Below are 12,154 nucleotides of genomic sequence, written 5' to 3' on the forward strand. Positions count from 1 at the left end.
CTGTATGGAGACGGATTTCAATACAGCATTAAAACGAAGTTTGGAACGAAGCGACTCAGGATTTTCAAATTCGGATCTGAAGCTCGCTTCGCTTATCCCCAGCAGCCATGGAAGAAATATTGTTTTAATCTTTTATATTAGTTTGATAATCATATGTAGATTAGAGAATTGCAATTTTGTACATCCAAACAAACAAGAAAAATACAGTGATCCTTCAAGATACTGGCCTCAGGATACAATATTTTCAACATACAGTGATCCTTCAAAATGCAATGCCTCAGACTCAGGTATAACAAATCAACCTGGCCATTTCTCTTGTAAGACACCTGTATTAGCTGCTTCGAAGCTCCTTTGTGGTATTACATGTTTTGTACTGCCCCCTGTCTGTGCCAGGATGAGCTGTCCCTTTGGACACCAGGTGAACTGCAGCTTCATTTTACTTTTCTGGTACATGTATGTACTATGCAAGACCCTCGAGAAGCTCCTGCCCTCTAAAATAGAAAGTGATTTACAGCTTCCAGCATCTATTCCTGACTGTTATATGTAAGAACTTGCTGTATCTGTCTTGCCTATCTGCTTATTTTTCTTAAAACTTCAATTTTTCTTATTTTGGGATGACATTTTTGGGCTTTGGAACCAATTACTGGTTTTCCATAAAGTTATGGACTCAAGTTACAATTGTTTCAAGTTACAATGGTCTTCCCAGAACCAATTAATATTATAACTTGAAGGACCATTGTAGTCACAAAATAGGAAACTTTTAACTGACAGAAAAAAAGTTGGAAAGATAAAATATGTATTTTCAGCTCTTTGTTCTTTACCAACAACTTCTTCTTAGTGTCACGACGGGGAGTGGGGGAATCCCCCCCATCGCGCAATGTCCTTTGCTACCGGGCTGCAATGCAGGGAAAAGGGAGCTGGTCACCTCCTAAAACTTCCCTCAACAGGCCCTAGTCTCCTAGCTGTATGAGCCCCCTTCAAAGGTAAGGGGACTCATACCCACGTGCCTAGAAGTCTAAGTATTCCTGCATTGCCCTACAGCTGGTGATAGGGCAGAGAACACCTGTTCATCCAGGACACGGATGACAGGCGTCTCCAGACGCCCAGTAGCTGGCAGGGTGCAAAACTATAAACAGTACGGCAGGTAAATAGCACAGCAACACCACAAATGCTATCAACTGTTACCTGTCGCAGCCGAGATGGAAGGACGGCACCAACGACAACCCGGACCTCCCTGCGGCTACAAGAAGCATGGAGGTTCCAGGCTGGGAAGCACACACTCTTGCATATTGCTTAAACCCCTCCAGTGCAACATACACACACCAAAAATGACACATCAAGCAGCTATGCTGGTAACAACACCACAAATACCAGACATGGCACACCACACTAGACGTACAACAAAACCAGAGAGGAAGGGTACAGGAAACAGACACAAATAATAACAATGACAACTAAGGGTGGCTCACACAGCATGAAACATTCAGCTAGGGAGCAGAGCTCCAACACAGACTGACAACAAGCAAACTCAAACTGACCTCACGCTCCACCACACCAACATATAAGGAGGCCTGAGGTCACACCCACCACACTCCAAGTTTAACCCCGTACACACCAACGCAGGGAAAACACCATCAAACGTTGCCGCAGGCAACTAAATGAAGCCACGACCTTAACACAAGGTCGTGACACTTAGGAATAATTAGAAAAGCAATTATTTAACAAAGATTTTATGTTATAACTGACAATAATATATTATTGTAATGATATAGCTAGTTTGTAGCTGCTGCAATAAGGAATATTTGGCTACTGTTTTTAAAATGTTGGTAATAAATAGTATTCTATAATCTATTGATTTAAAATCCATCATTCAGGCATGATAGTGATCACTTATACTTTAGTTTATATTTTCTGTCAGGGGTTTTGTTATTTCTTACAGCAAGAATAAGACAGTTCTCTGATATTCTTGCTGTCAAAAATACTGGAAACCTGACAGATCCTATTAACTCAATGTGATCCATTGGGATTCATTGTATAAGCATAGACCCTGTATACTATAGTTGTGATGGCTCTGCTATGAAGACAATAGCAGCATAGGATCATGGTGGGCTATGAACAGGGTCTTATTAATTGTGATATAGCTAATAGTTTTTCCACATTAATAACTGTTATACATTTTACTTGTGATTAGATATAGGAAACAAGTGATGAAAAATAGCTAACATAGTGGATTGTTTTTTCCTGGCATTTTAAAGTATAAATGATAGAAGAAGAGTATCGGCAATCTATCATCTAGTTCTACTATATATTCCCAGTAGTTAAGTTGTTACTAAGGCAAGATTGGACTAAGCCCTAACCACCAGGTGGCCAGGAAACAGTGGAATGGGTCAGAGATATGGAAACAGTATAGTAAAGCAAGCAATTTTGTTTCTGATGGTCACTGATGGTTAGAGCTTTGTGCAAGCTCGTCTTCGTAAAAGCGAGATGAGACAACCCCTTCAATGAGCGATATAAAATCATTACCGTAATTACATATTCTACAAAGACAGATTTTTTATAAGTACACATTGACTGACAGTGCACATTTTGCAGGAGAGGTTCCCTAGATGGCCAAATCTTTTTGAAGAGTCTGCAGTGAGCAGAGAGAGGTATAATGATTTGCAGACTGCAAAACCTGAAGTACATAACAACCAGGTGGTTGCCAAGAAATATATGCAAAGCATGTATCAGATTGACAGACAACAAATACAGAATGATAAACTCACCCATAGACGGCAGCAAACTGGATGAGGAAGATGGAGCCTGGCAATGGAGCACAGGTGTACAGGTAGAGGTAAATGAATTTAGGTAAGAGGAATAAAAGTAACAAATCCAGATGTGCTCAAACAAAATAAATGGGCCAGGATTCAATACTCTGAAAATAAACTTCATAGAGTTTTGCTGTGCCCAGCAAACAGGCACAGAAACTGAGGACATGTCTGGCTACTTGTGACCATCCTTGTGTATGTAAGATAGCTGTATGGCACTTACTAAAATAGCCTTTGTTGATATTCTGTGTAATTTTATATATTTCAGAAGCTATGTCCTCTTGATGGGCAAATCTTCTGTGCTATCCACATACAGGTCCTCTCCATAAGATGGCCGCTGATGGAGTGTCATGTGAGACATATCAGTTGTCTTCCTCCAAACACACTGCAGCTGCACTAAACTGCCAACAGTGCAAGTGCAGATGGCAGGTGTAGTCTATTTGAAGACATCACAATGAGGTGGAATATAGAAAATGGTGCATAATTTCAACAAAGGCTATATTAGTAAGTGCCATCTAGTCATACATACACATTGGTAAACAGTAACCAGAAAGTGGCCAATCCCTTTAATGAGAAACAGGCAACAGATCGCTGTTGCTCTGTAACACGAAGTGGTCAACCTAGGAACTTGTGGTTAAATTGTAGCAGAGAGATCATCTCAACGGGAGACAAATCCGGAGATTAGGTGGCTGTGGTAGCAATTTTAAGTCATGCAGGCTGCTCACAGTAGCATGAGCAACATGCGGCTTGGCATTGTCCTGTTGAAAGCTCCTGAACACTTTGGAGAAATGCCCATACCTCTCGTTCCACAACCAAATCAATGTAATGCCAAGCTATTAGTGTACTTGAAATAAAGACTTAGAGTGGTGTTAGCCCGGCACTCTGTGTCAGCGTTACCTCCTCCATATGCAGGCACAGATGCCGAGTCCCTCACCTCCATCTGTAGCTGGCGCTCTGTGCCGGCACTTCCCCTCCACGCCGGATCTCATTGTCTTCTTTCTGCAGCGCTTAGGTCAGCTGTGACATCTTCTCCTTCTCTAGCCAGAGCTTGCGCTCTGTGCACAGAGCTCGCTGGTAACCATTATATATATATAGGCGCCTTCACCAGGAAGGTGCCTGAACAATATTGGTCCCTATCTTGCCTAGCTCCATTGTGAAGGTGTTCCATTGCTCCTGATATTACTGTGTACCTGACCTCCGATTACTTTTAACAGACTTTGCCATATTGCCGCCTGCCACTGATCTCGGATCTTGTTTAGGGACTCTGTGTGCCATCGCTCATCCTCACAAAACGCTGATTGGGATGAGGGGCACTCTGCACTCATGCTCCACTGCCATGACTGCAGGATGGGGGGGCAGAAGCAGCCCCAGCTCCATCAGCAGAAACTGGAGTCTTCAGTCTCTGATGAGCACATGTCTTCACCTGCCTACTGAAGAGACCAGCCAACAGGACATGGAGCAGAACCTGAACCAGCAGGTGATGGCATACTTGGACTGCACACTGTCACCCCAGATCCAAGAACCCCTGGACTCAGGGTCGTCTTTAATATTGATTGGACCCTGGGCAAGAATTTACTTGGCCCCCTGGATCCCACCTTCCCACACCCTAGCATGCAATTATGCCCTCCACCACAACACACACACCAAAAAAATCCACACACCTCGTAGAGTAGTAAACTTTAATAATGTAAACATAAAGAACTGCTTCACAAATAAGTCCTTAGCTTTACCTATTTACCACCTGTAGCTACCTCCCACTTCTCCATCCTCCCCCCTTCTCCAAACACCCAGCACCCTTACTCACATTTTAACTTTTTTTAAATTTAATTTTCTTGTCCCACTATGGGGATTCAACTATGGGGATTCAACCTTTGGGGGTCTGATCCCCTCTACAATGCATTATAATACATCTGTATTGTAATGCATTAGCTGTAAGTGAATTACACAGTGTAAAACACTTACAGCCTGCTTACATGGAAGGCAGCACGATACCTATGGGAGGCAGCGCGTGGACCCAATGGGGGCCTAACAAGGTTATCGCATGTGCTGCGGTCAGCGGTGACTGCAGCACCGCTAGGGTTAATGCACCGGCATTGGTGTTTTCACCGATGTCGGCGCAAAAAGCAGGGCCCGGCCAGTGACTGCCAGACCCCTGCTGCTGATCATGTGGGTGCAGCTCCTGCACCCGCCTGATCAGCCCGTTGTAGCTGTACGGCGCTGGGAGTTAAGGCACAGTTCGGCACTGGTATCCTTCGGGTTAAAGTCTTTCAAAATAGCTGATTTGGCCAACAATCATTTGAAAGCATAGCATGAGCTATCATTTATGGTGGCCAACAGCAGAGTTCTGTCTGCCTAAAATGTGATCGGCCAGGATGGAAAATTTTGACGATTGTCCGACAAATCAGGGCAATCATTTGCCTTTGTGCGGAACGACTGGGTTTTAAAGAAAAAACTGACTCCCTGGTTTAGTTTAGTCTGTCATGTTGCTTTTGGGATTGTTCCCAATATGGCCCATCATTCTCTGCAAATACAGATTGATACTTTAGACCAGAAAGTAAAATCTAGGGCAGAACTAATTCCAACACCTTTCCACCAGTTTGAATGCTGCAGCAGACTTCTGACATGTTATCTAATGGGCATGCTCACCAAACACAGATGTACTGGCACTGGCCTGGGAATCACATTATTTTTGATTTGATGAGGAACAACAGCTGTGAGTGTCAGTTTGGAGGTTGGCGTTGGAGCTCAAGAGAAGGTCTGAGGGGGATTAGTTATTCTGCTGACTTTGATATGTAGTCTAACAGAGAGTACAGTACACCTCAAGTCAAGCAACTGACTCACTGTACAGAATGGTAAAACCTTAGGAAAAAAAAAGAGGAAAGACAAATTATGTTGCAGCAGTTGTGAGTCCTACAGATAACAGCAGTAAATATAAATCACTGGAGCACTTCTTTTTATATTTACAATTAGAATAACAAAGGGCAAAATCAGTAGGATCATTTTTGCTTTACTATAACAATAACATTCTTGAATAAACAAGAATGTGCCAGTCTGAAAGAATTACAGCCTACCTTACCTATATTATTTAGAAGGATCTAATATTAAACTTTACATTACAACTTGGCTCAGGTTCCTTTTTCCAAATGATTTACTGACATTCTACTGCCAATCTGCGTTCTCTGCTTGGCCCCAAGGACTTATTCATTAAAAGAAAAGGTTAAGGATAAAAAGTAATTTTGAATTGGAAAGACAAGCATAATCTAATGTTAGAAAGTTAACACTGCAATGAGAATGACATTCTCATTCTACACACTTTAAAATCCCCAAAATTGCGAACCATTAACCGCTTGCAACTGGACAACATCAGAGATGAGCGAAACAATTCATAATGACCCAGGTTCTTTATGGAATTTCACAAAAATGTATCCGCAAAACAAACCCAAAACTATTCTGGTTCGCTTTGGACACATAAGGTAAAATAGCACGCAGCACCATTTTACTGCACATGTTGGTGGGCAAAACCACTAGATATGAAGAAGAAGGATGGTCACTAGTGATTAGCGAGCATGCTCGGCCGAGTACCGGTTCGGCTCGAGCATCGATATGCTCGGCACGCGGCGGTATTCGGCCGAATACCACGTGTGCTCGTCGCATTGCTCGAGTCTCTTCCCCGCACGTTTGGCACCTCCTAAGGAGCCAATCAACGTTCAGGTAAGTAATTCCCTTCAGTGTAATGCCATAGCCATGTTAGCTATTAGCCTTACACTGATTGGCTGACCAATACACGTGATACCAGTTTATATAGGAGCTGATGTCCCGCGATCGGATCATTCAGCGTCAGTGAGAGCAAACAGTAGGCAGAGACAGATAGCATTTTGCTGGAAATTCACAGATTTAACTCCAAAAAAACTATTGAAAGACCAAACAGTCCCCTTAAGGACTACAGTGTGTGTTTGACAACAGTGCAGCACCATTTTTTTTTTTTTTTTACCAGGGGTAAAATTCAGCAGTATCAGAGACAGGCGTCTTCAGGAAGGGACAGATAGTGCAGGGCTGAAAAATCGCTTTTTTAAGTACCCAAAAGCGTTTAAAAGACAGAAAGATTTGATAGTAGTGAGATCTACAGTATGCCATCAGAAAGCAGTGTGTTTAGCAGACATTATAAAAAGGGGCTTATTCACTAGAGTGTATCTGCAAGTGAGATCTACAGTACGCCATCAGAAAGCAGTGTGTTTAGCAGACATTATAAAAAGGAGCTTATTTACTAGAGTGTGCCTGCTAGTGAGATATACTGTACACCGCGCCATCAGAGACATTTTTTTTCTGGGGAAATTAACCTAATTTGTGCCACATCTGTGTGTGCATTCAATCCGCAACCATTATATTCAGTACTCCAGACCACAACGTAAGTAAAGCAAATCCCAGCGAGTGCTTGTAACGAACTTCAAGGTTTTATTATTTCATATTATATCCAATTGATACATGGACGCGTTTCAGCATATACAGCTTTCATCAGCATGCAGATGAAAGCTGGATATTCTGAAACGTGTCCATGTATCAATTGGATATAATATGAAATAATAAAACCTTGAAGTTTGTTACAAGCACTCGCTGGGATTTGCTTTACTTACGTTGTGGTCTCGTGCCCTCCGCTTGCGGGTGCGCCCTTGGTCCAGGTGCCAGCTATTCCTTGGATTACTGATATATTCACTACTCCAGCAGAGAATTATTTATATTTTGGGCAAATTTAACTACTTTTGGGCACATCTGTGTGTGTGTTTAGGCCGCAACCATATATATACAGTATTCCAGCAGATAATTATTTGTATTTGGGACAAATTTAACTAGTTTTGGGCACATCTGTATGTGCGTTCAATCCACAAACGTTATATTCAGTATTCCAGCAGAGAATTATTTGTATTTGGAACACATTTAACTACTTTTGGGCACATCTGTGTGCGTTCAATCCACAAATGTTATATACAGTATTCCAGCAGAGAATACATTTTATTTGGGACAAATTTAACTAGTTTTAGGCACATCTGTGTGCGCGCGCAATCCACAAACGTTATATACAGTATTCCAGCAGAGAATTATTTGTATTTGGGACACATTTAACTACTTTTGGGGACATCTGTGTGTGCGTTCAATCCACAAACGTTATACTTAGTATTCCAGCATATGATTAGTTGTATTTGGGACACATTTAACTACTTTTGGGCACATCTGTGTGCGTTCAATCCACAAACGTTATATACAGTATTCCAGCAGAGAATTATTTGTATTTGGGACACATTTCACTACTTTTGAGCACATCTGTATGTGCTTTCAATCCGCAAACATTATATACATTATATACAGTATTCCAGCAGAGAATTATTTGTATTTGGGACACATTTAACTACTTTTGGGGAAATCTGTGTGTGCGTTCAATCCACAAACATTATATTCAGTATTCCAGCATATAATTATTTGTATTTGAGACACATTTAACTACTTTTGGGCACATCTGTGTGCATTCAATCCACAAACGTTATATACATCTGTGTGCGCGTTCAATCCATAGATGTTATATACAGTATTCTAGCAGAGAATACATTTTATTTGGGACAAATTTAGGCGCAACACACCAAAAATTTGCACCAAACACATGTATGTATAAACATGAAAGAGTCTTTATTAAATATACATTACTTGCCGTGCAGTTATATGTTCTAAAGCCTTTTGTGGTGTGTATTAGTGGAAAAAGAAAAAACATATTTGCCCTTCAGCGGTGCAGTTATATGTTGTAAAGCCCTTTTTCTGCATGTATTAGTGGAAAAAGAAAAAATATATTTGCCGTTCAGCGGTGCAGTTATATGTTGTAAAGCCCTTTTTGCGTGTATTTGTTGCACAAAAAAAGTATTTGCAGTTGAGCGGTGAAGTTATATGTTCTAAAGCCCTTTTTGGCATGTATTAGTGGGGAAAAAGAAAAAGGGTTTATTAGCCAATGTATGGTGAAGTGAGAAAATTACAGCCCTTTGTGGTGTGTATTAGTGGCAATTTTATTTATTTTTTCCCGTTCAGCGGTGAAGTTCCATTGTACTATAGCCATTTACAGGGTGTATTAATAGGATAGATCGGTTTGTCCTTTTAGCCGTTCTGCAGTGAATTGTGATTGTTATATTTATTTTTTGGGGGGTGTATTAATAGGAAAAAGAATATGTCTTATTAGCCGGTCTGCAGTGAACCAATGTTGTTATACTGCCATTGTTGGGGTGTATACATGGGAAAAATAAGTATGTGTTATTAGCCGTTCTGCAGTGAATTTACATTGTCATACAGACATTGTTGCGCTGTACTAATAGCAAAAATAAGTATGTGTTATTAGCCGTTCTGCTGTGAATTTACTATTCCGAATTACGTCGATTAGCCATTCAGTGGTGAAATTTTTTGGTGAAACACCAGCAACTTCCACCTCCACGTTCTCACGCCATTGGTCCTGCGACAATGTCCGCCTCTGCCTCCTCATCCTCCACCGTGTCCTCAGCCTCCACTGCAGGGACAATTCACAGTGCTCCTCCAGCATACCACATGTGCAGGGCACTGGGGTGTCAGGCTGTTCTACACCTAGTTTGCCTGGGCGAACTGAGTCACACAGGGGAGGAACTGCTCAGTGTCCTTCATCAAGAAATCGAATCCTGACTTTCTCCGCAACAACTCAAGATCGGAACCATGATGACCGACAATGGGAAGAACATGGTGTCGGTGCTGCAATAAGGAGGGCTGAGCCATGCGCCCCCCAAATACCACACGTGTTCAATCTCGTTGTCAAGCAGTTCCTGAAGTCTTCCACCTATCTGCAAGACATCCTAAAAATGGCCAGGAAACTTTGCATGCACTTTAGCAACTCATACACCGTAAAGCACACCCTCCTTGAGTTGCAGTGGCAGAACGGCATCCCCCAACATAGGCTGATATGCGACATTTCCACCCGTTGGAATTCCACCCTTCATATGTTGGACCAACTATACGAACAGAGAAAGGCCATAAACTATTTCTTGATGATCTAAGCAGACAGGAGTAATCCCCTGAGTAACTTTGAAGTCAGCCAGTGGCAGCTTTTGCATGACACCTGCTGTTTGCTCAGGCTCTTTGAGGAGGCCATGTTATTTGTCAGTCGCCTGAACTACGGGATGAACTATGTCATTCCACTGCTTCATGTCCTGTAACAGATGCTGGTAAACCTGGCTGGTCAGGGGAATGGAGACGTGGCGCCTAGATCTCACATCCACATGAGCCCTGTGGAAGCTGAACTGGAGCAGGACATTGGAGCACAAGCAATATGTAGTGAAATAGGTAACAAGAGAGGAGGAGCAGGCAGAAGAGCTACAGGGCGATGAGGAAGATGAGGCAGAGGACCCAGACACACCGTGGCAGTATGCAGTGTAAATGGAGGCAGGGAGTCCCTCCGAGTCACTTGCGCAAATGGCCCGATGCATGCTCTCTTGCTTGCGTAGAGACAGCCGAATTGTCACCATTCGGCAGAGGGATGACTTCTGGTTTTCCAATTGTTGGACCCTCGTTACCGGTCCAAAATGGGGGCCTTTTTTACACCCGCTGATAGGGAGGACAAACTGAACTACTATAGAGACATCCTATGTAGTCAGTTGGCCGCTGCCTATGTGCGCCATCGCCCATCCTCACGCAGGTCTGACCAGGGGGGCCCTCTGCGCTCATGTTCCACTTCCATCGTTGCTGGAGGGGGTGGGGGGGCAGGAGCAGTACCAGCTCCATCAGCAGCAACTTCAGTCTAGAGTCGCTGATGAGCAGTTTTCTTCACCCACCTACTGAAGAAACTACTCACCAGCAGCAGCAAGTAGATATAGAGGAGAACCTGAACCAGCAGGTGGTGGCATACTTGGACAGCAACCTCAAGTTGAAGATCCGTTGTACTACTGGGCAGCCAAACTGGATTTGTGGCTGCAACTGGCAGAGTTTGCCCTGGAAAAGCTGTCCTGCCTGGCCAGTAGTGTGGCATCAGAGCGTGTGTTTAGTGCGGCGGGGGCCATATTTACCCCAAGAAGAACTCACCTGTCCACCCAAAATGTGGAGAGATGAATCAGGCTTGGATCAGCCAGGATTTTCACCCACCGAATGACTTTTGCATCAGACTAGATCATCCGAGGTGCCACACCAACACTTTGACAAAAGAGACCGGTTTCTTCTGATTACCTGCCTCAGCTACTATTCTGATGCTGCCACCCACCTGATGCCACACATCTGATGCCAAGTGCTCCTTCTTTCACCCACCATTTTCAGCAGATATTGGTATTGCCACCCACCTCCACACTATGTCACTTTGCCACTCTATGGTCTCCTGATGATGCTGCCACCTCCACACTATGTAACCTTGCCACTCTGGGGTCACCTCATGCTGCTGCCACCTCCACACTATGTCAGCCTGCCACTCTGTTGCCTCCTGATGCTGCCGCCACCTCCACAATCCGTCATTGTGCCACTCTGTGGCCTCCTGATGCTGCTTCCAACTCCACAATATGTCACCTTGCCACTCTGTGGTCTCTTCATGCTGCTGCCACCTCCACACTGTCACCTTGCCACTCTGTGGTCTCCTGATGATGCTGCCTCCTCCATACTATGTTACCTTGCCACTCTGTGGTCTCCTCATGCTGCTTCCACCTCTATACTATGTCACCTTGCCACTCTGTGGCCTCCTGATGCTGCTTCCACCTCCACACTATGTAACCTTGCCACTCTGGGGTCTTCTGATTGGGTTCAGGTCCGGTGACTGTGGAGGCCAGGTCATCTGGCGCAGCACCCCATCACTCTCCTTCATGGTCAAATAGCCCTTACTTTCAAAGTTTTCCCAATTTTTTGGCTGACTGACTGACCTTCATTTCTTAAAGTAATGATGGCCACTCGTTTTTCTTTTCTTAGCTGCTCTTTTCTTGCCATAATACAAATTCTAACAGTCTATTCAGTAGGACTATCAGCTGTGTATCCACCTGACTTCTCCTCAACGCCACTGATGGTCCCAACCCCATTTATAAGGCAAGAAATCCCACTTATTAAACCTGACAGGGCACACCTGTGAAGTGAAAACCATTTCAGGGGACTACCTCTTGAAGCTCATCAAGAGAATGCCAAGAGTGTGCAAAGCAGCAATCAAAGCAAAAGGTGGCTACTTTGAAGAACCTAGAATATGACATATTTTCAGTTGTTTCACACTTGTTTGTTATGTATATAATTCCACATGTGTTAATTCATAGTTTTAATGCCTTCAGTGTGAATCTACAATTGTCATAGTCATGAAAATAAAGAAAACTCTTTGAATGAGAAGGTGTGTC

Source organism: Bufo bufo, chromosome 1 (assembly GCF_905171765.1).
Source record: "Bufo bufo chromosome 1, aBufBuf1.1, whole genome shotgun sequence".
Taxonomy (NCBI): domain Eukaryota; kingdom Metazoa; phylum Chordata; class Amphibia; order Anura; family Bufonidae; genus Bufo; species Bufo bufo.